At 40.4% G+C, this 24,309-nt stretch overlaps 1 long non-coding RNA gene across 4 annotated transcripts in view; it reads left to right on the top strand.

Moving 5' to 3' along the window:
- LOC123645206 overlaps positions 1-24,309 on the top strand; it is a 72,902-nt gene that overhangs the window by 7,114 nt on the left and 41,479 nt on the right. For 2 of the 4 annotated variants that reach the window (XR_006737440.1, XR_006737439.1), the window contains exons 2-5: positions 9,874-9,965; positions 13,122-13,263; positions 14,991-15,083; positions 19,982-20,114. This is a non-coding gene — a long non-coding RNA (uncharacterized LOC123645206). Of the gene's footprint in view, positions 1-9,873; positions 9,966-13,121; positions 13,264-14,990; positions 15,084-19,981; positions 20,374-24,309 lie in introns of those variants that run through there. The other 2 variants (XR_006737441.1, XR_006737438.1) reach the window with 2 other exon arrangements.

Here is a 24,309-nt window from a genome sequence, read left to right as displayed (position 1 = left end):
CTGCCTCCTTTTACGCAGGGCTGATCACGCTGGCCTGTCAAGTGCTGGCTAATTTTGTGGTCAGTGAATCTTGTCTAACAGAAATTCTTTTTAAAAAACAGGTACTCCCCCTGCTCATCTGCATTTTGCCGCGATTTTACTTAACCCTCCAACCTCCCATGTGTGTCAGATCATAGTATCGCATCAGCCTGCATCAAATTGATTTAGGACATGAAGCATTTCCTCCAAAATTAAATTCCCCATGAAAACTTAACAGGACCAACAACAACGTCAAAAACGCATTACGGGAAAAGAGCCAGAAGTGGAGCTGAAATGAAGGCCGAATCCTTTATGGCAGGGAGAAGGGGAGAAGGGCCAGACAGAAAGAGAAGCGAAAGGAAAAGCAGGGCAGGAGAAGAGACAGGAAGGAGAGGAGGGACCTAAATTAGAACAAGAGGCGATGTTTATTAATAACCTTACTGACCCACAGGCCCCTGACACAAAATACATTAAGTATTCTTGGGACACTCTGGTCTGTCACTCACAGGAGGAACAAATAAAATGGTGTTGGGAGCTGCAAACTTTCAGAGAACAGATAAAAAAGAAGAAAAAAGTCAGAATAAGGTGAAGGCGTAGACTCACAGACCAAGTGGCCCAGGTTCCCCTTTCTCCTGCGGCATTCTCTCCAGGTGACACACCTGACGCCTGCACACTTCTAGCAAACTAGGACTGAAAAAACACAAGGAAATATCATTCCCTTGGTTGCAAAAGAGAATATATGGCCATTGTAGGACATTTGGAAATTCTGGAAAGGCGTGAAGACGTAAATAAAAATGGCCTCTGATCCCACTGCTTAAGTATAATCATTGTCAACACTTCAATGTACATTTTCTAATCTATTCCCTTTACATTTTAACACACATTTATTTGTGTGTTTGGAAAGTTAGATAGAGACTCTACTGTAGTCCACTATTTTGTAAACTGCTTTTCCCATTTCACAAGATGTATTAATCATTAATATTTGCTCAGGAGGTTAAAACTATTTCAAAACACGATTTTTATGCCTGCGTTATATTTCCTTATTTGTAGGGACTGTAATTTATTTGACCTCTTGTTAGATATTTATGTCTTTTGTAACTTTCAGCTTTTATAAAATCTTTGTGCTTATCTGTGTTTCCTCTGGATAAACTACTGTCCGTGAAAATCCTGGGTCCAAGCCTTTTTTGTTTGTTTGTTTGTTTGTTTTTGTTTTCGGCTACATTTTTCAGAGTTGTCCTCCAAAGTACTTCTGCCATTTGTATTTTCACTCATAGTGAATGAGAATGAAGATTTCAGGAACCATCATTAACTTGTCCCAAAATAAGATAAGAATTAGTACCCTATTGTGATTCGTTTTCTTGGAGACAGAGTCTTACTTACTCTAAAACTCTCCCTTTTTATTATTGTAATTTAAGAATAGACTTTCGTATCCAGTAATGTAAGTTCTTCTTCTTTAAGATTAGTTTTCTGGTGATGCTCTTTTTTATTCCATAAGAACTCAGCAAGTTCAGCATGTAAGAGAACACAAATTATACATTAATGTGTGGGAATTTGAAGTCTTTTAATGTTGGGTTTTCTCATGTAGAAATAAACCATGCCTTCTCATTTATCTTTTCATATGAACTTCTCTAAAGTTGTAGTTTCATCATGTAGTTTTTCAATACAGTCTCAAATTTATTCCATGCTATTGTGAATGCAATTTCTGTATTCTATTTTATGACTTTGCTGAGCAATGTTATTTATTTATGCATTTTTATTTTGTATTTGCCACTTTTCTGGTTTCTTATTCAAATAATTTACCAACATGGTTCTTTTGAGTTATCTAGATAGATAAGGTTATCATCTTCAAATAATGATCATTCTGTCCCTTTCTCAAAATTATATAATTTCTTTATTTTTCCTGTCTTATTGTAAAAGACTGCAACTTCCAAATCATTTAAAAATATTCTTCATTAGGAAGGCTTCCAGTATTTCACTGCTAAGAATGATGACCTAAATACATTGTATTCTTGATGAGCTCTAGCTTTTTTAGATGTGTTTTTGACTTCAACTTCCAATCTGCCTTCCTGAACTTTCTGTTCTCTGGTCCTGTTGGTATGTCTCCCAGGCCTCTCTGCCCAATACTGAATAGTCTTACCCTTTTTATCTAAAAGGGTGTTCTATCTGTATACACAGAGCCCCATCATACATCTATCGATGCTTCTTCTTGAGTCTGAACACCCATGGTTCACTGTAGAACTCTCCTTTAATTTTCAGACCAATTAAAAATCTAAACTACCCTTTAGTAAATTAAATGAAATTACCAGATTATTTTCTGCTACCATAAAAGTTAGTATCTTGCATAAGAGTTTTAATTTTCCCATTTTAAGAAAATGCTAAACTATTTTCTCTCGTAGAAATGATCTTTTCGTTTGAATTTGCTGACTTTTTTCCAGGGAGAAGTAAAAATAAATGGGATTTTGCATATGCCATGCATAAAGGATTGGTTCCATGGGTGAGATTGGTTAGAACAATATGTGGAAATAGACTGAGGGAAAAAAATTACAGCAACAATTAGTAAGAGTGCTGGGTTACCCTGGAGGAGGCAGGGTGGTGAGTGCCTTTGGAGTGGGCCAAGGGTAATAACCAGGGGACTCTGAACACGTCTCTGTATCTCCCTGAGCCTCCATTTCTTCAACTCTAAATTAAGCATTTTTGCATTGCAATGATAACGTAAGAATGAGAGACAACTTCTGCAAGGTGTCTAGTCTGACTTGGCACCTAGCAGGCACTTACCAAGAGCAACTGTTAGGTCCTGGCTAAGTTTGAAGGCAAGAAGAACATGGGCCATATTATACATAATAAATGGAAAGAAAGAACTCTTCTCTGCTACGATTTTCTATATAGAGCTAACCCCAAGCATACTCAAGAACTGTAGGATTTAGCCAACAGGCAGTGCAGTATTTGGGGTATGGCTCAAGGGGCCCCAAGCCTCTGCCCAGTGTAGTGGAAACACTGAGTCTTCTTTTCTCTCCTCTGTCTGGCTTGGCCTTTGCCTTGACTGCCGAGTTTATTGGACTCCACTTCCCGTCCCACCCTGATGGCCCATGAGCTGGGAATGTTTAGATTTTGTCTTCCCCTGAGGGGGGCCAGAAAGGCTCCTGATTTTGATAATATGGTAAATTTAGTCATTGGAGCCATGTGCCTGGCATTTAAGAACCTCCATATTAGCACCTCTTAATTTTTCCAGTTTGTTAGCTTGGAAAGCACCCTACTTAGTATCCAACTTAAGTATTAACGAGGCAGAATAAGAATTTTCTTTTATCATTCCCAAAATAAAGATGGAGATCTGTATTTTTTTTTTTTACAAAGTAGGAGGTATCCATATTATTATTGTTTAAAATCAATTATCCTTTATTCCATTTTTTTTCCTGTTGTTTATTTTATCTGTCCTGCTTTCCCAGAGGGGCAGAATTAAGGCCCCCCATTTGGTTTTTATTAGCATAATCAGTTAATAGCTGTTCTATAATGCTTTACTTATTGTGTTAATTTTCTGTAGTTATGTCCAGAGGCAGCTCCCTGGAAGACCACATTTGAAAAAAAAAAAAAAAATAGAAGATCTAACTTACTTTAATGGGTCCAGTTACCATTTATAGTTTTGGCTAAGATTATTGAACACTATTGAATTACAAGGTCATTGAAAATACATATAAACTGTAGCTAGTATTTTAAATATATCTGTGGTGAGCCTAAACATTCCATGATGATGATGATCCAAATACTAATCCTAGTGTCTCTGCTGACATCAGCTTATCACGTCAGTTCTTTGGATTTGCCCTGAACATGTCAGAGGTATGAGTGTGTGCTATTGCCCTGCATAACGTGCTGGTCACTGCAGTTTTATTGCACAGGTGGCTAAACTCTGGGTCCCAGGGACCACTGTCCAATTGCTGTAAGGGATCTTAATGTGAATATATCCTGTGTGGATTTCGGTATTGAAAGAACTAGTTCTGAAATTAAAATGGAGTTTCAAAGCAGATCCAGGCGACAAGCTAACTTACCTGAGGGATGACAAAGGAAATGTTTGTGATTAATGTGATGTGTTGGGCCTTCACGTTTGATGCATTCTGAATTAGGTGACTATGGTCACCTAAAGGGAAAAGAGCTTTACTCAGCAGTCAGCATCATGGATTCTGGACCAGCTTCTAACACAAACTTGCTCCTAAGGTCTCTGGGGGCCTCCATGTTCCCCTCTGTAAAATGAGCAGGAGCTGGGAGGCAAGTTCTAAGTTTCCTCTGGCGTCCGCGTGTGTGATATGCAGTCAGGGGAGGCCCTGTGCAGCGACTCAGCGAGGAAGAAGGAGCAGCAGGTCAGGCCTGGATTGGGATTAGAACGTTCCTCATTCACTGTTGAGTCTCTGAAGATGGGCATGGTACTTGCCACAAAAAGGGAGCCCATTAATACTTTTATAATAAATTGGTGCATTTTGTGACGCCTATGTAAAACTCTAGTTTGAGAACTGTTATTGATACGATAGCTGTGAGAGGAAGTGGCACGAGCATGAGACCACGAAGTCATAGGAACTGCTGTGGGACTCTGGGTGCAAGTCACTTAATTTCACTCTGTCTTTTCTTCTTCTTTTGTGGCACAAAGGGTTTGGAGAAGAATCGCCAAAGTAGCCTCTACCTAAGAAATTCAATGACCTTCTAAGAATCGCCAGCCCTGTAAAGCGAATAAGAAGGTTCAGATGTTCTACAACATCTAGTGCCCTGAGCAGGTAGAGCGTGTTACTTGTGACTTAATGTTCACAGAGAAGAAGTTCACAAGGTTGCTGTGGGAGGGGCTGAGAAAGAGAAAAGGCAAGGGGAACTGTATGCTAAAGTTTGGCTGGGAATTTTACGCAAATAAGGAAATGAGGTCTCCAGTAATTGCCTGTTATTAAGGTACAGAATGTAGCAAATGCTGTGTTTAATCAGTTCAATGCCAAGTTCTTAGCACAGTGAACCACCTGCTTTAGTTGTTTCCATATACTGCCCACGGGTGTGGTGTTTGAGAGTTTTTCCTCCATATTTGAAAGGAAGAGAGAAAAAGCCCAGGTACATTTCAATGGAAATACTTTTAAGGCATTTCAAAAAGGCGTCTGAGAAATAATTACAAAGTTTAAAAAAAGAGAAAATCTTAACTTTGATCTTATTTTCTTCTGTAAATTTGGTGCCTGATTTTTCAAGTGCTAAAACACAAATTCTGATGGCTGGGCCTGAATGTTTTCATTTACATCCTGGGACTTCTGTTCTCCCCCAAAAAGTTTTAAAAAAATCGTTAAGGTGATTTTTTTCCAGAGAGATTAATACATAAAGCATTTTCTGGTCAGCTCTCGTAAAAACTACAGCGTCATAGAATAGCTGGGATTAAATGCTAGATTTAAATCATGCGAGGGCTCAGTTAATATCAGCACCTAATTAAGAAATCTGTAAAGTTGATTTGAGGAAGAAAAATTCTATCAAGGTGTGATTGGAATTTTCCCTTCCAATTGCTGTTGGGGATTTTAAGGGGAATGTATCCTACATGGACCTTGGTATTCACAGGACTAGTTCTCAAATTAAAATGGAGCTTCAGAGGAGAGCATAGGGACAAACTAATTTACCTGAAGGGTAGCAAAGGAGGTTCTTACCTAAAAATAAATGTGATAAATTGAGCCTCAATGTTAGATTGCATTGCTCCTTAGTTATTTAAACCTGAAATCCTTCATAGTTCATTTATATGAATGTTAGACTGTCATCCCCTTGCAGGTAGATAATGGGAATTGGCTTTATTTTTGTGTTTTTGGGCACGTGTTTCTTAGCACATAATAGAGTCCCACTAAATGTTTATCAAATTGCAGAATTAAAACACTCGGTAATTTTTTAAAAGGTTCTTGCAGAGCATAATGCCGTGTTGTGGCCTGTCTTCTCTCCAATAACTAGATTGATTAGCCAGTCATGCACGAAATAGGAAGTATTGCAGAAGCAGCCGGTAGGCTAACTTTGGCCAGGGTGTGTGTACTCTTTAAAACCTGAGAAGCTTCAACTTCACATAACAATATGGATTTCTGGATTCTTTTTATAATATCTGAAGTCTTGGCACTGTTTGGTTCAGAGCTGCACATAGTGACAATTAGCCAGGGGCCCAGGAGTAGCTGCCCCCATTAGACAGGGTTCCTTCACAGTCCACCACTATTATCAATAAACGTGATAGATTGGGTCCCCATGTTAGGTCGCATTCTCAGTTGGGTAGATGGACTGAATTCTCTTGCATCTGACTCCAGGCTTCACTTTTTTATTTTCTAGGCTTGTCCACAGGATAGGACCTCAGGATTAGGAGAGGCTATTTGGTGTACATTTTGTTGCTGTTGGATTTGAATGAGTTAAAGATCTACGTGTGAGCTTAATTGTTTTCTCCAGCCCCAGGAAAAGAGAAGGGGAGACTGTAAGCACTGCGCTTGGCGTGAATTTGCAGTGTGCACATTCCTACCACCTCAGTGTGGCTCTAGAGGGAATTGAGCAGGACTCAAGCACTAAATAACTCTAATGATACCGGGTAGGAGCTCATTGGGGAGCTGTTCAAGAGTTTGTCAGAGCATATTAAAATGCAATACATTCACATAATCAAAAAAGGTACATCAGTCCATCTGTCTATACATTCCTTTCTGATACTAAATTTGTCCAGGGACTGTTCAAAATTACATCACCCACCCTTACCCTTTCCTTAGTGAATAAAAATGTGGAAAGAATGGAGAGCAAATCAGAATAATGCACATTGGTGAAAGTCCTATAATTGAAATCATTATTGGTTAGGACACCATTGCTTTAATCAGCCCTATCATAAATCAATGCTTTTCACAAGTGAAGGTTTAAAATAAAGTGCTGTTAAACAAATTGGGCCTCTTAAAAGGCATGATGCAATTGGGAAGCTACTGAAAATGGATAAAAAAGTGCTTTCTGAATGGATTCACTGGTTCTAGCATTTTATCTTCCACTTAATTTAAAAAAATATATTACCTGATCCTTTCTTAGAAATTACATATTGGAGGTCTATAATGGCCAAGCCTTTAACCCATTAAAAACATTTACTCCTAGGAACAGTTAATATTTGACATTTAATTGCTTTTTCCTGTTGGAGAGGAAAATCTGTTTCTTTCCTTCCTTTCTTGATTGACTCTTCAAAAAATCACTTGTGAGCTAGAAAGACGGAGAGGAGTTATTGATTTTCAAAAACTTGAGTACACATCTGTGTGTACATACACACATATGTGTTCATATTTAATAAAATCTCCTAGGTACCAGGAGCTGGTGCCCCCCTTACAATAAGTCTGCAAGGCAGGTGCTACTGTCTCCATTTAATAGATTAGGTGGCAGAGGTCTGGAAAGGTTAGGATTAGCTTGCATGGGGGCACCCAGGTAGCAAGCAATGAGGGGCTTGTGGACGGAGCCAGGACTGTGATGCCAATGGTCCCCATCCTGGAGCACTAATCCTCTCAACCTTCTTAGCCAGCACCAGATTCTGGGACTTAGCAGATAGTGCGACACGAATGGCAAAAGAGCCCAGCTATGATTTTGAGTCTTTTATGTGAGTACTGCACTGTGATTGAGTTAGGAGAAATAGTCAAGTCATATCCACTTAGAAGCGAGTTCTCATCAGAAAGTTTTGCGTGGATGAACAGAGAGGTCAGAAGTTTTCTTATTAGAACAATGCCAATGTGGATTTCAAATGAATTTTCAGGCCTCTTTGGGACTTACTTCAAGAGAAAGAGGAGACCAGTGGGACATTGGTGGGGAAAGAGCGAGGGAAAGCAGCCTCCATTTGGTCCTCTGGAGTTAGAGAATTTCCATTTTGACATTGTCACTCTCCCCACTCACATGCAGTAAATCCACTACCAAAGGCCAAAGCGTTTTCTTGCTCTCTTTTTTTTCTTTCTCTTTTTTTCTCTTCCCACAAAACCAGGTATTATTTAGGTCTCTTGAAAAGCTGCGCAAACCAACTGTTCCTCCACAGATTATCCCTTTCTGAGCTTAGGTGATATGACTCCTCGCGTTACACCTTCCGTGACTTGCGGTCACATGTGGACTGCGTCATTCTGCATTATTCCACCTTGCAAGAAAATATTTGTATTTTGGCCTCACCAGGTCCAGTTCCCCTGGGAATGGTCCTGTATGCACCATCTTCACGCTGGTGACAGGCAGTTAAATCGCTGGCCTTCATGGGACCACTGGACATCTGGCAAGAAACCCAGGAAACCGCTCTTTCCCTCTGTGATTTCACTCAGCCAGAAAACTACCAGGTGTGTGACGTAGGATGAGCTCTTTCTGAGAGGTAGAGTACAATACTTGAGAAAGTGCTTGGAGGGAAACTGGCTGATGTTGAGGAAATGGAAATTTACACCCTTCACAGATTTCTTTTCTTACATCTAGAAGCACAAAAGCTCAATTGTACACATTTAAAAGTTTTAAAAAATGTTCCCCTTTCCTTTTTTTCCTTGCCTCCCTTTATTATTACTTTTATTTACCTTTGTCCTTTCTTTTTTCTTTTATTCCTGGTTAATAGCAATTCCCATTATTCACCAAAGGGCGGCAAAACTGACACTCTTGTATTGGCAATCCTTTTTGGAAACTCATTTGCAGTGTGTATCAGGGGCCACAAAAACTTATGAGAGCTGTGTAGTGATAAGGAAATAGGATATATATTCCTAGTGTTTATGAATATATAGGCAAAATATGCATAATCATAATAATAGGTAACACTCATTGTCTACTTAATATGTGATGGGCACTGTGCCAAATGTTTTATAGGCATTGTCTCATTTAATCTGTGCCCAGACTTTGGGGGATAGATATTATTATATCTCCATTTTACAGATGAGAAAAGAGAGGTGAGGGAAGGTTAATTGGTTTACCAGAAGTTATACTGCTAGTATGAGATTTCAACTCTGTTTTGGTGAGCTACAGAGCTTATACTCTTAATTCATATTAACTTGTAATTCCTCATACTATATGGTTAATTATAAGTATAAAACAAACATCAAAAACAAAAACAAACAACAAACAAACAAACCAACAAACAAAAATCTGCCAAGTTCTACTCTTACAAAAACCACATGAGAAAGTATATAGGAAAGCTTAGACCGAGAGAAAATAGCCAAACTTAAAAAGGCTTATTTGTAACCAGCTAATGACAAACGACAGGTAGCTCTTTGAAGCAACACTTAAATGTTTTAAAGTCTTTTCTCTGGATGGGCATTAGGCACTATATGAATAATCTTTTATGAAGAAACTCTAATTGATACTATTCTGCCAGTTTAAGGAAAGTCCAAAGGAACAAGTCTTATGTGTAGTTGCAAAGGACTTTGTGCAAATTTATTTGAGGATTTTCTTTTGGACTGGAACCTAGACCTGTGTTTCTTAACTTCTTTTGTGCAAGAACATATCTGAAGATAGCAATGGGATCTATGAGCGCTCTCTCTCTCTCTCTCTGTCTCTCTTCAGAAAAACACATTTGTTAACATTTATACATTTTGCTGTATATCTTTTTATTGAAAGATCTTTGAAGTCTTTTAAGTTCATTGTTGATTTGAAGATTTAAATTAAAATTTCCCTTTCTGTTTCAACTTGCAGAATGTTCTTTATAGCACAGTTTGAGGGAGGTCCTTTCTGTAATAGCTCAAACATTGATTAAGCATAGTTTCTTCAGTGTTGTCTACCCATGTATGATGAGGACTATAAAGTAAGTAAGTATAATGAATAATTCAGTGTCAATATTTTCGTTAATATGATACCATTTTATTATTGACGCTTGTATTCGGATGCATGGCTAACAACTGCCTTTTGGATTTTCCATGTTAGGGTGAAAAAAAAGCATGGTGTTCATCACCGGGAATCCAAGGTTGTGCCTGGCGGTGTAATTGACTCCGTAACACAGAGAAAAGCTTTTCAAGGTGAGTGGACAGTATTATGAGTGGCTTTTCTTACCATACCTGCAGAAATGCACTTTAAAAACTACGTATGTGCATAAGGCATAGTGACAGATGGACGTGAAAAATGGGTAGATGGTGCCCTTGTACGAGATTCGACAAGAACTCCCATGCGCTGAGGTTTGGGAAGTGCTCAGGCAGCTTCCCGGCACCATCGACTGTGCTGCTAATAAAATTATAGGCAGGGCATGATTTCATTCCTTATAATATTTTCAACCTGTGGAAGAGAGAAGTTATTCCTTACTATTTCTGTTTTCTGAAAATGAAAAATTCTCAGGTACAAATCCCAAAAGACTTTATGTGCACTCTCTACCTCCTGTTCAGGAATGTGCAAGAAGACAGAAATGCCATATTTAGGGGTCCACCTACTCTAGAAACTTCCCCTGGGCAATGGTCTCTGCCTGTGTTACAGGAGACGGCAAAAATAGGAGCCGTCATGCATCTGACCAATTATGCAATGCTCTATCACAGGAGGAAATTCCTTCCTCACCCCAGCTGGTGAACAGTTATGCCCTGGAGCCCGGGACAGACATGCTTTGTAACTTTTTAACTTAGTTAGTGTAACTGCCAATATTATTCCTATTCATATAAATGTCTAATCCTCTCTTGAATCTTGCTACACTATTTGCCTCAATAATATCCTGTGGCACTGAATTCCACAGGTAGATTATACGCTGCTTTAGAAAGCATTTCCTTTTTTTCATTTTAAATTTGTTACCTTTTAATGTCACAAAATGGCCATTGTTCTGGCATTAAGTGGCATGGGATAGAGGCATTTCAAATAGACCTTTACTTTTTCCAAGCACTTTCTTCACTATCTTCTTCATATATTTTCTATTTGGGGACATACAGTCTTGATTCAATGAGATCCCATGTATGTAAACATCTTACACTATTTTGGACACATAGTAGGCCCTGGAAAAAAAGCTGTCTTTGACATGTAATGTCATTTAGTGGGTAACTGTTTATTGAGCAGCTATCATGTGCAGGAACTGTTCTAATTTTGGAGAGACAGCCTAGAATAAGACTGGGTCCTTGTTCTGAAGGTTCTAATTTTCTAGACAGGGAGACAAGTAGTTAAATAGTGAACACATATGTGAATTACATGGTTTCAGGTGGTATTATGTGTCTGGGGAAAATTAAAATAGTGATGAGGAAAGGATGGCAGGGACCACTTTGGATGGCATGGTCAGACAGTGACTCTCTTAATAGGGCAGTTGTGATGGGTCATCAAGGAGTCATCCATGTGAAATGCCCATGATGGTGAACTCCACCTCCCAGGACAATGCCCAATAGCAGTTGAGGCTCAGTCATCATTCCTTGAGTACATGAATGAATCAAAGTTGAGAAGAGAAGTCCTCGTTACAGAAATCACCCAGTAAATTATAGCCAGGACAAATATTTCTCGAATTCTCACGTTCTGTTAATATAACTCCAAAGACTGTTGAAGTAGGAAAAGCAGGGGATTTAGTAAGCTAGATTCTGATTTCAAGACCCCACCCCATCCCCAACTAATCAGCCAGCTGTGTGGCCTTGGGCAAGTTCCCTAATTGTTCTCTTCCAAAGAGTTCTCTTTTATAAAAATGAGAGTCAATTTAGCTTCCTTCATGGGGGTTGGAGGATTGAAGGTCAAGTTATGTGGAAATTTCTTTAGGAACTGCCCAAAATGGTGTGGCGAAGTTGGCTATTCCTGTGGGAATCCGTTGTCAGCATTAGCACTCTGGTCTTGCAGTCTTCCCTTTCGCCCTTCCTCGTTTTCCTGTTTCCTCGCACTCACTAGTTTATCCCTGCCTCTGCCTAAAGCCCTCCGGTGGTATCCATGGTACTTGACTCTGGGCCCCAGAGGTGGCTTAGCAGGGTGGATTTACCTTTCTGAAACCCTGGTCTACCGCATAAGGACTTTAAAAATGAGTCTGGTGGAGCCGCCGCATGTTGATACACTGGACTGGCTGTGGCTTTTAAGCAGTGATTGTTTGCTTTTATTTTGTTTACTGCTTAATCTTCTGGGGTCAGGTTAACCAAACTTCTATATATAAAGACAGAATCCTTGCCTGGGTTTCTGAGGGAATCTTGGTCCCGACACCAAGACTTTGGGTGAAATGACCTGCCTGCCTCCCTCTGCATGCCGCATGATTGGCATATACCATTTCCTCACGTTGCCTCTTGTTATTCTTTTTAATTGTCCCTTAATGTACTTTTTTTTTTCCGTTTAGGCAATTTAAAGTAGAGGCATGTGCAGCTCTGCATAATAATGTATTATAGGAGCATTTCAAGGAATAAATTATTAGGATTGTTTGCATGCATGGTTCAAATTTACTGGCAAATTGCTCAGACCTCAGTTTTATGATGTAGCTGCCAGCGAGGCTCCTGGGTAAACTCTGCAAGAGAAGTTGCCTTTGCTGCCCCTCACCCGCACTTTCTCTGCCTTGTTCCTGCCCTTTCAACACCTCCCTCCCGGAGCTGTCAGGCCTTTTGCACCTTAATGCGAAGACATTTGGTGGGTCCTCCCCAGACCTGCCCCCAATAAAGGTGAGGTGCGCACAGGAGCAAATCTTTGGTGGTATAATTTTAGACACTGTGGCAACTGGGAAGGGCAGCTATTTTTGGCCATGGGGCTTTCTCCTTGACCTGAGATGATATTGCCTTGCCTGCTGCTAGTGTGTCCGGCCAACCCTGCACGTGGTCCTTTTAGCAACGTGTTTGCCATTCCTGGGGGTGGCTTCTTCGCTTCTCTGCCGAGCAGCTCTGTGCTCATCCACAATTCTGTGCATTTGTACAAGGGTAAGGATCTGTTGATGTGTGCCCACCTAGGCTTGTTCCTGGCAGACACCCCAAGGTGGTGGCCCAGACCACCCCTGAGGGCCAGCACAGATGGAACGGGCTTTCTTCCACATCAGGGGCAGGGAAAAATTTCTGGCCCAGTCTCCGTGTCCCCCTCAGTCTCCAAGCTTTATCAGCTGCTCAGTTTTATGTTCTATGAGTCACTCTCTCTCTGGGCCAGGCAAGCCAGGGGGTCTCCAGGCCACAGTGTCCGAGCGTTCCCACCTACACTGCCTCATTTGAAGCTGCCTCCTCACAGCGATTCCTCTGACCACCCTGCTCGCTGTCTTCCCACTCAAGCTCCTGACGCAGCTGCTGTCTGCAGACCCCCTGTACTGCCCGGGGAAGTGAGTCGGAACTCCTGCAGCAGATGAGCAGATGAGCGGAACAGCTACAAGAAGATCTGAAGGTGGCCAAAAATAACAGCGCTTTCCAGATGAGGGTAATATTATAGCCAAGATCATCACTGGGGTAGGGTATCTTGTTCTTAGTTTTACAACCTAAAAAGTACACAGAAGACTCGAAGATCATTAGGGAAGGAGGGATAAAGTCAGTAAAGAACAGGAAAATGGGAACAGCTTTTTTAAAAAAAAGAAATTGGGTTTCTTTATGCCAAAAGAAGGAAAACAGAGGCCTTTTATAGATATGGAAAGAGCCCTGGCTGTCTGCACGGTAGAGAGTAGCTCTCTTTTTCCAACTCCCCTGGCCTTAAAAGAGAATTCTGGATTTGTAGAGAGGGGAAGGGAGAGAGAATAAAAGAGAGAGAGAGAAAGATATAAGCAGAGCCTGACAAAGGAATAGGAAATAATGGAAGGTAAGACAAAAAGAGAGAGAAAGAGCAAGAGACAATATTGCCTTCCCTTATCTGCTATTGAATTAAAGTTAGTAGATGTTTACTGAAAACCAACTATACTGGTCTAGTTGTATATCTCTGCATGACAGATCACCCTAAAATTTATTAACTTGGAACAACAACAATCACTTTATTATTATTTGTCATGGTTTTAAGTGTTGACTGGGATCACCTGGGTGGTGGTTCTCCTGTAGTTTTTCACGAGGATGAGGATGAGGTCTGAGAGCTGCCAAGGCTGGAGGCTGGAGTCATCTCTGAGGCTTCCTCGCTCACATGTCTGACGGCTGACGCTGGCCATTGCTGCAGCCTCAGCTGGGCCTGTCAGCTTGAACACGTGCACCTGCTCGTTCCGTGGAATCTGAGCTTCCCCCCGGCATCTCTTCCCTGTGCTTCGGACGTGGCCACGCAGGGCTCCAAAGATGAGTGTCTCAAGGGAATAAGGTAGAAGCTGAGTCACCCCTTTTGGCCTAGCCAAGTCGCATACTCTATTGGTTCACCCGTCACTGAGGTCAGCTCAGATTCAAGGGGAGGTCAATAGGCATCTCCTTTGGATTTTGAGGAGTATTAAAGGACTTGTGGACATATCTTAAAACTGCTAAAATGTCTGGTCATGATATCAGCTGCTCCAACCTGTCAACCTCCAGGCGCTTCCAATCTGGTAGGAGTGATAAAAGTCAATGAAGTATTCTATGAAAAGTAATGACATAGCCATTCACCAGGTGAGCGAGATGATAGAAGAGTGTGTACCAAGTGGGGTGCAAGATGAACACTTGCAAGCATACAAGCCTAGGTAGAGCACAGTTAGGAAGTCTGGTGACCACTTGTCATTTGGAGGATACTGACGGCAAATAGGGTGAGAGTGGCTCCATTCCCTAACTCTGGATCTGGTGTGTTGCTAGCTTTATTCAAGCCGTTATATATGTTCCCAGTGACTTATTTTCTCATTACCTATTTTATCTTCTCTCACCTCACCTTTGGTACCACCAACTGTCTTTTCTTTCAATTGCATTATTCTGCTATAGTCCTACAGCTTTTCTCCATCCTTTTGTCCCTTGGCCATGACTTTATCCTTTCTGTACGTGAAAAAGACTTACCTCCTGTTACCCTGCCCTACTTACTTGCTACTCCATCACCATTTTTCAGACCAGTGAACTTCCCTCTGCCCTTCCTTGCCTTGTTCATCGATTGATTCCTTGAAATATGTATTTGCATGAATTTTCCTTCCTTGTGGCTACTGTGTCTTGCCTTTGAAAGTCATATTTTATATTCCAAGTGACTCATGCTCTTGTTCTCTGCTCTGACTTGTCTTATCCTAGGAACCAGTTGCCCGGCACAGTGTCACAGGACAATGGGGCCCAGTGCACACAATGCCCAGCATCTCCACTAGATACAGCCTTGACATCTTCATGGTGAGTCTTGCTCCAATCCAAGGACTTCCAGGTGGGGTTTGCTATTCAGCTACTAACCTTTCTTTGGTAAGCATTTCCTACATTCCATCATCACTAAAATTACATTTCATCTGGGCCTTTAGTCTCCAATACCACCACTCTGGATATCCACTTTTAATCCCTCTCTAGGTTGGGTCCTTTTTTATCATCTTAGTATAAAGTGATATATGTCCACTATAGAAAATTTAGAACACATAGAGAAGCAAAAATTAAAAAAAACCACTCTAAATAGAAACATTGTTAATAACTTAACATGAGCCCTTTTCATCTTTTTTTCTCTATATTTATGGTTTTTATATAACAAAAAAATAGCATCGCCACGTAGATGGTCAGCGTTTTCCTCTGAGCCACTTGCTGTTTTATAGAACCAGTTCTATGGAGCTGTCCTCTCTAGTCTCAGCTGACTGGAACAGAGATTGACACCTGGCCCCAGCTGGGCTAGTACCTGCTCTTTTCTTGGGGTTAAGTCAGACAGTATCTGGAACTGGAGCTATAATGTCACATTGACATGGGATTAGAATTTGTACCTTGAAACCTAAAGCTTTGCTGGAGAAGGTAGTTTGCAAGAGATGAGTAGAGGGGACAGTGAGAAGCAGAGCAAGAGACAGCAGAGTTCTAGGGACAGAGATTCTTTATATCCTGGCACTAATTCCTGCAGGGATTTTTGTGCAATGGCCTTGTCTCCTTACCTCCTGTCTGTCTCTAATGGAGCAGTGTCTATGGGATTCTGGTATTTCCCTCTAACAACGCCTGTGCAAGATGACACTTCTTAATAACATGCTTTTTTCACTGAATAATTCATCATACTTTTTTCTATATCACCATATATTCTCCTAGATTATAATTTTGATAGGTGCACAGTGACTACTGTGTATATTCTGATATTTATGGGAGAAGTGAAATTTATGGGACAAGCTTGAGCTCTGGTATTAAATAGCACTGAGTTCAAATGCCCACCCTGACGCTTATTTGTTATGTGGTTTGGGCAAATTATTTGAACACCCTATGCTTCAGTTCCCTCATCTGTAAAATGGGCACAACAATAAGCTTAAATAATATAATGAATCTTAAATTTCCTGTACATTATCTGTCACATAAGTAAGGAATCAGTAAATTTCACCTGTTATTGTTAATAATCACAAAACCAGTGCTTGTTATTGCTCATATAACAGCAGCCCTGCACTTGAACATTAGAACTGCAATGAACGTCCTTGTAGTCAAGTATTTGTACATGATTATTCTTTGGAATAAATGCCCAGAAGTTGGGTTATTGACTCAAAGATTATGGGCATTAAAAATGTTTTTAAAATATGCATTGTCATTGCTGTCTCTGACTCTTCTAAGTTATCCAGAACCCCCAGCCTTTACTTCTTCTTGACCACAGATTTAGAGACATATTTCTTTCTGTGTCCAGGATGTAGTCTATGTTCACCTCCCAACAAAATTAAACTGTTGTCACATCTGACATATGAGTTGGGGCTCTTTCAGGTGAATTTAATTAATTCATTTAGATATTTGCTTACATGTCAGGTATAGATTAAGTTTATATGCAGATGAGATTTATAGATTAGGTTTATATTTTGAGAGCTGACTTCAGTGCTACTCACCATGGAGTGGACTTTTGCAGCGATTGTAGGAAGAGCTGCAGAATGGTTCCAAGGATGTCAGATATTGACTAAGGTTTACAATACTACAAAATCTTTCCTCTCTCTAGAAATAGGGACATTTGGAATATGAGCATCTGTATCCTTTGACCTGCCTGGAATGACCTCCCATCTGTAGACCCTTCCTTGGCTTCAAGGCCCAGGAAAATACTGATATGAAATTTAGTGAGATGCTTCTTTGAGCCACCCACTGTGCCAGGAACTTTGGGAAGACACAGATAACCATACCTGATCCTTGTTCTCAAGGAGCATAGTCTTTTGGGGAAATAGATGTGCAAACATTTAGAGGGAAAAGTTAAATTTTCCAGAATGGTGGTGTGCACCTGTAGGGAAATTCCAGAATAAGGTGTTCCAAGAACCAAGGTCTGTAGGTAGTTCGCAGTTTGGCCCCGAGGGGTTTTTATTTGGTCTAAACTTATAGCATTTAAAAATTTTTTCTAGTTGCCCACAATGAACAATTGGAGATTTTATGAAAAAATACAGATTGCTGTCTTATTCTAAAAAAAATGGAAGGATTGGGTATGCTGAGCCTTCATTCCACCATGGCAACAGTGATGAATGGCTGACCATTTAGCCAGGGAACCATTTCGCCTTCTTAACCATAGTCTCCACCACTCCCTAACGTATTAACTTGTACTGCTTCATTTATTTATGCTATCTGTGTGGACCACGTGAGTTTAGGACCATGGCCTAATGGAAAGAGTCCCAGTATATCAGGAAAGGTTTAAAAAGGGGTGACATGCAGGGTAAGCAGGAATTTGCTATGTAGAGAGGTGGAGGGTAGAGCACTTTAGGCAGGCAGAACAGCACGTGCGAAGGTGTGGGGCTGAACACAGAAGGCCTGCTGGTACAATGACAAGCAGACAAGGATAGTAAGAGAGTAGGGTATTCGAGGGAAGAAATTGAGAGAAAGAACTGGAGAAGTTTGCAAGTGCCAGCTCCTGGCAACTCGGCATGCCAAAATGAGGACTTCAGATTTGTCCCATAAAAACTAGATCAGATAATTGATACTCTAATAGCTGAAAGAGCTTCTGACAGCGCCCTGACTCCATGCTGGCAGCTGCAAAGCACATTGTGTGCATCACCTCACTGAAACTGTACTCCAAACACATGAGACATGTACTCTTACAGGTGGGCAAATACAGGTGGAGGTAAGTTAGTTAAGTGGCTTCCCCAAGGTCACCACCAGTAACTGGCTAAGTGGGAAGTGGGCCCCGGGGCTAACTACAGAGCTTGTGACTTAATCTTCAGGGTGCCCCACTTTCCAGATGGACCAGTGATTCAGAACAACTGGGCCAGCAGTGAAGCTAGTTGGGGTTGCACTGGGAGTGAGTGCAGTGAGGCTGAGAGAGCAAAGCTGCTGGAGACCACTGCAGTGGCCTTCACCAAGGCAGCCTTAGCGCCGTGCAGAGGACGGGGTGGACGTGGGAGACGTCGGAGACGTCAAGCTTGATGCATCAGTGGGATCCTCTTTCACGGAGCCTGCCAGCCATGGCCTTTTCTCTCCCCGCTTGGAATTCTCAGTGCACTTTGTGCCTCTTTCCCAGGACTTGCCTGTGCTGTGACCCCATCCTGCTGTGAGCATTTTATCTCATCTAGTATATTTTGAGTTCCTTAAGGGCAGGAGGAATTATGCTTTATTTGCCTTAATATATACTTTTTTGCGTTGCTGAGCACAGTGCTTTAGTAAATGAATGAATTCCAAAATTATCTTTTTCAGATCATTTCTCCTGATGTATGCATTTTAGAAGTTAGTGGCAAGTTAAATACTTTTTCTTTTAAAATATGAAAATAATTTCCTTACACAATCTACTTTAAACTACTTTAAAAATATGAGGAAAAGTAAGACTAGGAAGTTGTTTAAAAACAGCAAACCCTTTAAGAGTCAATGTCACATTTATTGCTATAAAATATTTTTCTCTCTCTGTGAGACATCTGGTTCCCATTACATACAGTGCTGGGTACTTGAGTTCACCACCCATTTTGCATACCAAGCAGTGTGCAGGCAAAATCTCCACCAACATCCAACAGCACATATCTGCACCATGTAATTCCTGCTTTACATTTGTAGACAACCCTTCTATCACTGACTTAATTCTTGCCAATACATAATTAAGGTTATTATGTTCATACGTACCTGAGGACCAAATTACCTACATCTGACAAATGAAGAACTTCAAAACCCTGGAGTCTTTGCTTTATGTCATTGTATGGTCCAACTATCTATAATCTAGCACTGAAGTCAATGAAACATCTAAATCTTAAGTCTATATTTCCTAGTAACATTGACCCAGAAATGAGAAACACAATATGGAATGTTTGCTAATGAGTCATGAATTTCATTATAATTGCTTCCACATTCAGGATAGCTCCCTTAAACCATCTAATCTTGACATATCCTGCAACAATCCCATGTGTTGTAAATGATTTTGTTTTATTTCTTAGGTTACTGCTAAGGGCTTATTTTCTGGTTCATTTAATTTTCTTAAAGAAAACCACACACAAGTGTGCCTGTGCACACACACATTTAGACACACACACACACACACACACACACACACACCCCACAGCAGCTTTCGCTTCAATTTGTATTTTTTTGAAATAAAATAATTATGAAACAAAAAGGAGCCCTCATCCTTTGGTTTGGAAATAAAAATAAACACATTTAGGAAGAAAGTTGAAATATGGTCTACTTTAGAGTTCTAACTTAGGGCTCTGAGAATTAAAGCCAGAATTAGGTGATGCCTCAGCAAGCAGTGGTCTGTACTTTTTTTGGACTTAAGATTCTGAAACAGAATGGACAGACACAACCAGCATTCAGTACAGTCATAATGGAAAATTAAATACGACTTTTAAAAACTGCTCACATTATAAAGTGATCTATTAGCATTATACGACTTCAGCGCTTAAAGTGACTGATTCTAATTGCAAGATTTGGCCTGTAGCAAGCATTAAAGAGCTATAGGATCTTGAAGGTATTTTATCTCTTTTGGGATATTTTAAAGTGGATTTCTTTGGAATAAAGCTTTATTCCTGCCACACAAAAGATTGTATTGAAGAAATCTCTTGGTTCGATAGAACCAGAGGTAATTATAGTTTTCTCTTCTTTGATTCATGAATCAATATGCCAAATATTAAGAGCATTTTTGCATTTATTCTCCTTTTCCTTTACTAAGTAAAACTGTGTCTTTACAGCTTATGGATGCTATCCTGAAGAAGTCAAGACGGATTCCCTTCTCTGATGAGACTGTCTAGCAAGCAGAGAGGCACTCTTTTCCAGCATCTGATTGTCATGCTGTATCCTTCAGACTGTCTTCTGGACAAGCTGGTGGGTCTCTAAAATGAAGCTACCATGCCGTACCTTGAGCTAAACTTACTTTACATAGGTTATCACAAAACTACAACGACTTCTGAACAGGTATACTTCTTAGATGTACCTACTAAAGAGTCTGCAGTTTCCAGAAAAAGAAAGAAGGATATGGGAGAATGTCATTCATCTTTGAATTTGACTTTATGTTTATGATATCTACAGCCTTTTTCATGATTTTCATTTTATTGACTATACGAAGCGTATTAATTGAATAGTATTGGAAATTGCAGCTCTTTATGCTAACAGAGTCTTTGTTGAACTTACATATTTAAGTAGTTTAAGATATATTGAAATTTTACCTTAATCTGTGTGTATGTGGATTTCGTGGTGGTGATTTGCAGATCTCTCAGACAGTAGAAAAATTGCCTACTATGCTTCACATGTTTGATGTGATGACTCACATTGTTTTCCATGTAACCAACAGTGGGCTCTTGAACATGTGATTTAAAAACTCCAGTCATACAATTGGACTGTACACACCAACCTTATTTATTGAAAAGCTCTCCCTCTAAAACTGGCATTATATTTTTAAAAGATAACACTAGGTAGAAAGAAGTTTAAAGGCACTCTGACTTGGGAATTTTTCACTAACAGTTCCCCGTAGCTTATAATCACTTCCTCTCTTCCAAAACTAGAATCTGCAGAAGAGAGCAGAAATATTTAATATTGACCTGAATTAGGATAAACAGAAAAGAGAAGATAGGATCATAGCAGTCGGCACTTTGTTTATGAAAACATCATTTGGAGAATATGCTTGAATCAGGCAAAAATAATGCACCTCTCTCCTCTCCTAGCATATTTATTTATTTTTTATTTATTTATTTATTTTTGGCCACCGCCATCCTAGCATATTTTAAATGCCAATCTGGCCAGACAAAAAGAATAGCACCCAGAACTAGGGCACTACCTTTCCTGTGTGCTAATGTAATACATGATAATATCATGTAATTATTACTATTTTTAGGCACCCTAGAAATATATACAAAAATAAAAATATATATAAATCTAAAATAAAAAAAAAGTTTGTTTAAAAACGATCACATTTTGGCCGGGCGCGGTGGCTCACGCCTGTAATCCTAGCCCTCTGGGAGGCTGAGGCAGGTGGATCGCTCGAGGTCAGGAGTTCGAGACCACCCTGAATGAGACCCCTGTCTCTACTAAAAAATAGAAATAAAAATTATCTGGACAACTAAAAAAAATATATATAGAAAAAATTAGCCGGGCATGGTGGCGCATGCCTGTAGTCCCAGCTACTCGGGAGGCTGAGGCAGTAGGATTGCTTAAGCCCAGGAGTTTGAGGTTGCTGTGAGCTAGGCCGACGCCACGGCACTCACTCTGGCCCGGACAACAAAGTGAGACTCTGTCTCAATTTTTTTTAATAAAAATAAAAAAAAAAAGATAAAAATAAAAATGATCACATTTTATTATGAAATAGTCTGACTCACGAGAAGTTGTAAAAATAATTCAGAGAGATCTCTTGTATTCTTCACTTAGTTTCCCCTGAAGACAGCATCTCAACCAGAGTACACTGTCAAAATTGGAAAACTGATTCAATATTGTTAACTCAGAGGCTATATTTGGACTTTTGTATGCACCCTTTTCTGGAGTGTATATTAGTATGTAGAAATATATAAAACACCAACATTAAGAGAATATCTCTTATTAATGAATATTAATGGTATGAAAGATTCTCAGATGATGTGATTGTGTGTATCTTGTGGTGGACTAAAGGAGAGGTAGAATTGGTGGTATTAATGAAGGTCTTTTATACATAATTGCTTTAGCCATACATTAACTAATAAATTCATCCTATATCAAGTGCCAATTATAAACCAGCCTCTTTGATAAAATGGAGATGCAAAGATGAAGACTCTCAAAGAACTCACAGCAGATAGAAAAAAAATTAACAATTATAACACAGAGCTTTGCACACCATAGCAAAAATGAAATAAGCCAATATTCCTAAGCCCCTACAAGTGCCCAGCACTGTACCAGGCATTAGGGATAAAGTGGCGAATAAGATGCATGCTTTTCCTGTTCTGTGGAGTTCACTTTCGAGTGCGAGAGGCAAGACCATTGACAAGCAATGACAACAAAGCACTGTAACGGGGGCTGTGGTTCAGAGTGGGGTAGGCCTTAACTAGATCAAGGGACATAAGAAAGTGACTCAGGAGCATGTCATGTGGCCAAGGGCAACATCTCAAGATGTTGAGAATGATTGTTTATAGGATCTTTGGACCGAGCTCCTACTGCATTTCATACAGACCCTGTCAAGCCTCTGCTAGTTCTGCTATAGCATTTTGGCAGGTGGTTTGCTATCCCAAGAGCAGTCACTGTATCTTAGAACTGACTCAAAAGCTCTTTGATATCAAGTGGTAGCAGATCTTCCCCCACTCAGTGCTGGCAGGCCTAGTGCGGGGCTCACACAGGGTGTGGGATGTAGAGGGCTCTGCTCTCCGGCAGTAAAGGGGAGGTGGTTTCCTAGAGCATGGATGGTAGCTGGTGTTGCAAAAATATAACTGTTGTATGTTCCTTTCCTAACAAATTGAGGATTTCTTATTTCTAATGGAACAGCACTGTCACCCTCTAAACTGCTGCAAATCTCCTGCCTTCCCTCTCCTGCTTAGGGCCCTTCAGTTCCTTTTCGTTGGACTTACGGTGGCATCGGAGAATTCCTACCTAAGGGTGTGGTCTTCAAGGCCCTACATGATGTGGCCCGGCTCACCTGTGTCCTCACCTCAGTGTCATCACAGTCCTTTTTACTTCTGCATCTTAGTGGTCCAGTTGCGCTGGCCTGTTTAATGTTCCCTTAACTTGCCAAGCTGTTCTTCACTCCTGAACCTTTCTACATGCTGTTTCTGGAAGCATCTTCCCCCTTCTCTACACCTTTATCTATGGCCTCATTCTGCAGGCTTCTATCTCAAGACTTTCCATATTGAAACACTTGTTTATATCAAGTCTCTACTGTAAGTCCCACTTTATTCTTTCCTACACTTCATGCATATACATATTATGGTATGCAACTATTTATTCACTGGTGTGATTATATAATATTTGTCTCCTTCATTAAACTGTAAATTCCATGAGGGCAGGAATGATGTTTATTTTTATGATAATCTCTTCAAGGCTCAGTAAGTATTTGTTGAATGAATGAAAGAAAGAATAAATGAAAGAAATAATGACACATACTCATATTCCTCCTTTAAGTTTAGATCATGCCACATCTGAGATTTGAAATGATTTATACACTATTTGAGGCTCATTTCTGGAGTCTTTTCTTTCTCAAGTTTAGGCAGCAATAGTTTCTCGTAGGAACTCATGGCTGACATGATTTTGTCTTTGATTTTGTCTACTCCAGTGGCTTTTACTTTGGGTATTTTATTTAGTGCGGTTGTCATCCCAAGGCCACTCCAACACAGGCTAAACCAAGGGTCAGGTGTCCATCGCTGGTTGCAATAGCAGTCATTCCTTTGCAAAGAGCAGCTCAGAGCTGCTTCGCTAATCCTAGGGCTCTGAGCAAGGCTCCTTGGCTAACAGGTGGTCTTGAACATGGGAGGCACCTTGGCAGACAGGTCCAGTACACCCCTGAAAGAATCTGTATCTATGGAGTGCTGGATCCAAATCCTGTCTCCACTGGCTTCAAGAAGGGAGAGGCCATTACTGTGATGAAGGCGGCTCACTGGTGGAAAGTAAATCAGAGAGGCATTTGGAACAGGGATAAAGGGACAGAAGTCAGGGAGGGTCTCTGAGGAGAGGTGGTCTTTTAGCTGAGTGTGGAATGGTGGTCAGGATTGAGTTACTCAGACAGGAATCTGTGACATGGTGTAAGCGTGGGCTGAGGCGATGGCATGTGCAAAGGCCTGCAGAACTGTTTGGGGGAAAAACTAAACCAAATCTCTGGACATGGAAACCATGTCTCTTGGGACCTGCGATTCATGGACTGTGAGAAGAGTGGGCATCCCCCTGCCCCTCACAGTTGTACTATCTAGATAATCGCTTCCATTTTGTAGCTGGTATGTATCTAGTCTAAGCATATGTTTATTATTTAACATAAATTAGTTATCTTAAATTAAGGTAGTTAGGTAACAATGCAGTGTGAATTCCATTACTTTCTTTCTAGGTTTTTATCGAGATGTTTGTGTGTGCGCACATG

The sequence above is a fragment of the Lemur catta genome, chromosome 9, assembly GCF_020740605.2.
Source record: "Lemur catta isolate mLemCat1 chromosome 9, mLemCat1.pri, whole genome shotgun sequence".
Classification (NCBI taxonomy): Eukaryota; Metazoa; Chordata; class Mammalia; order Primates; family Lemuridae; genus Lemur; species Lemur catta.
The sequence above is the reverse complement of the archived record's forward strand: the minus strand, read 5'-3'. Positions and strand labels throughout refer to the sequence as shown.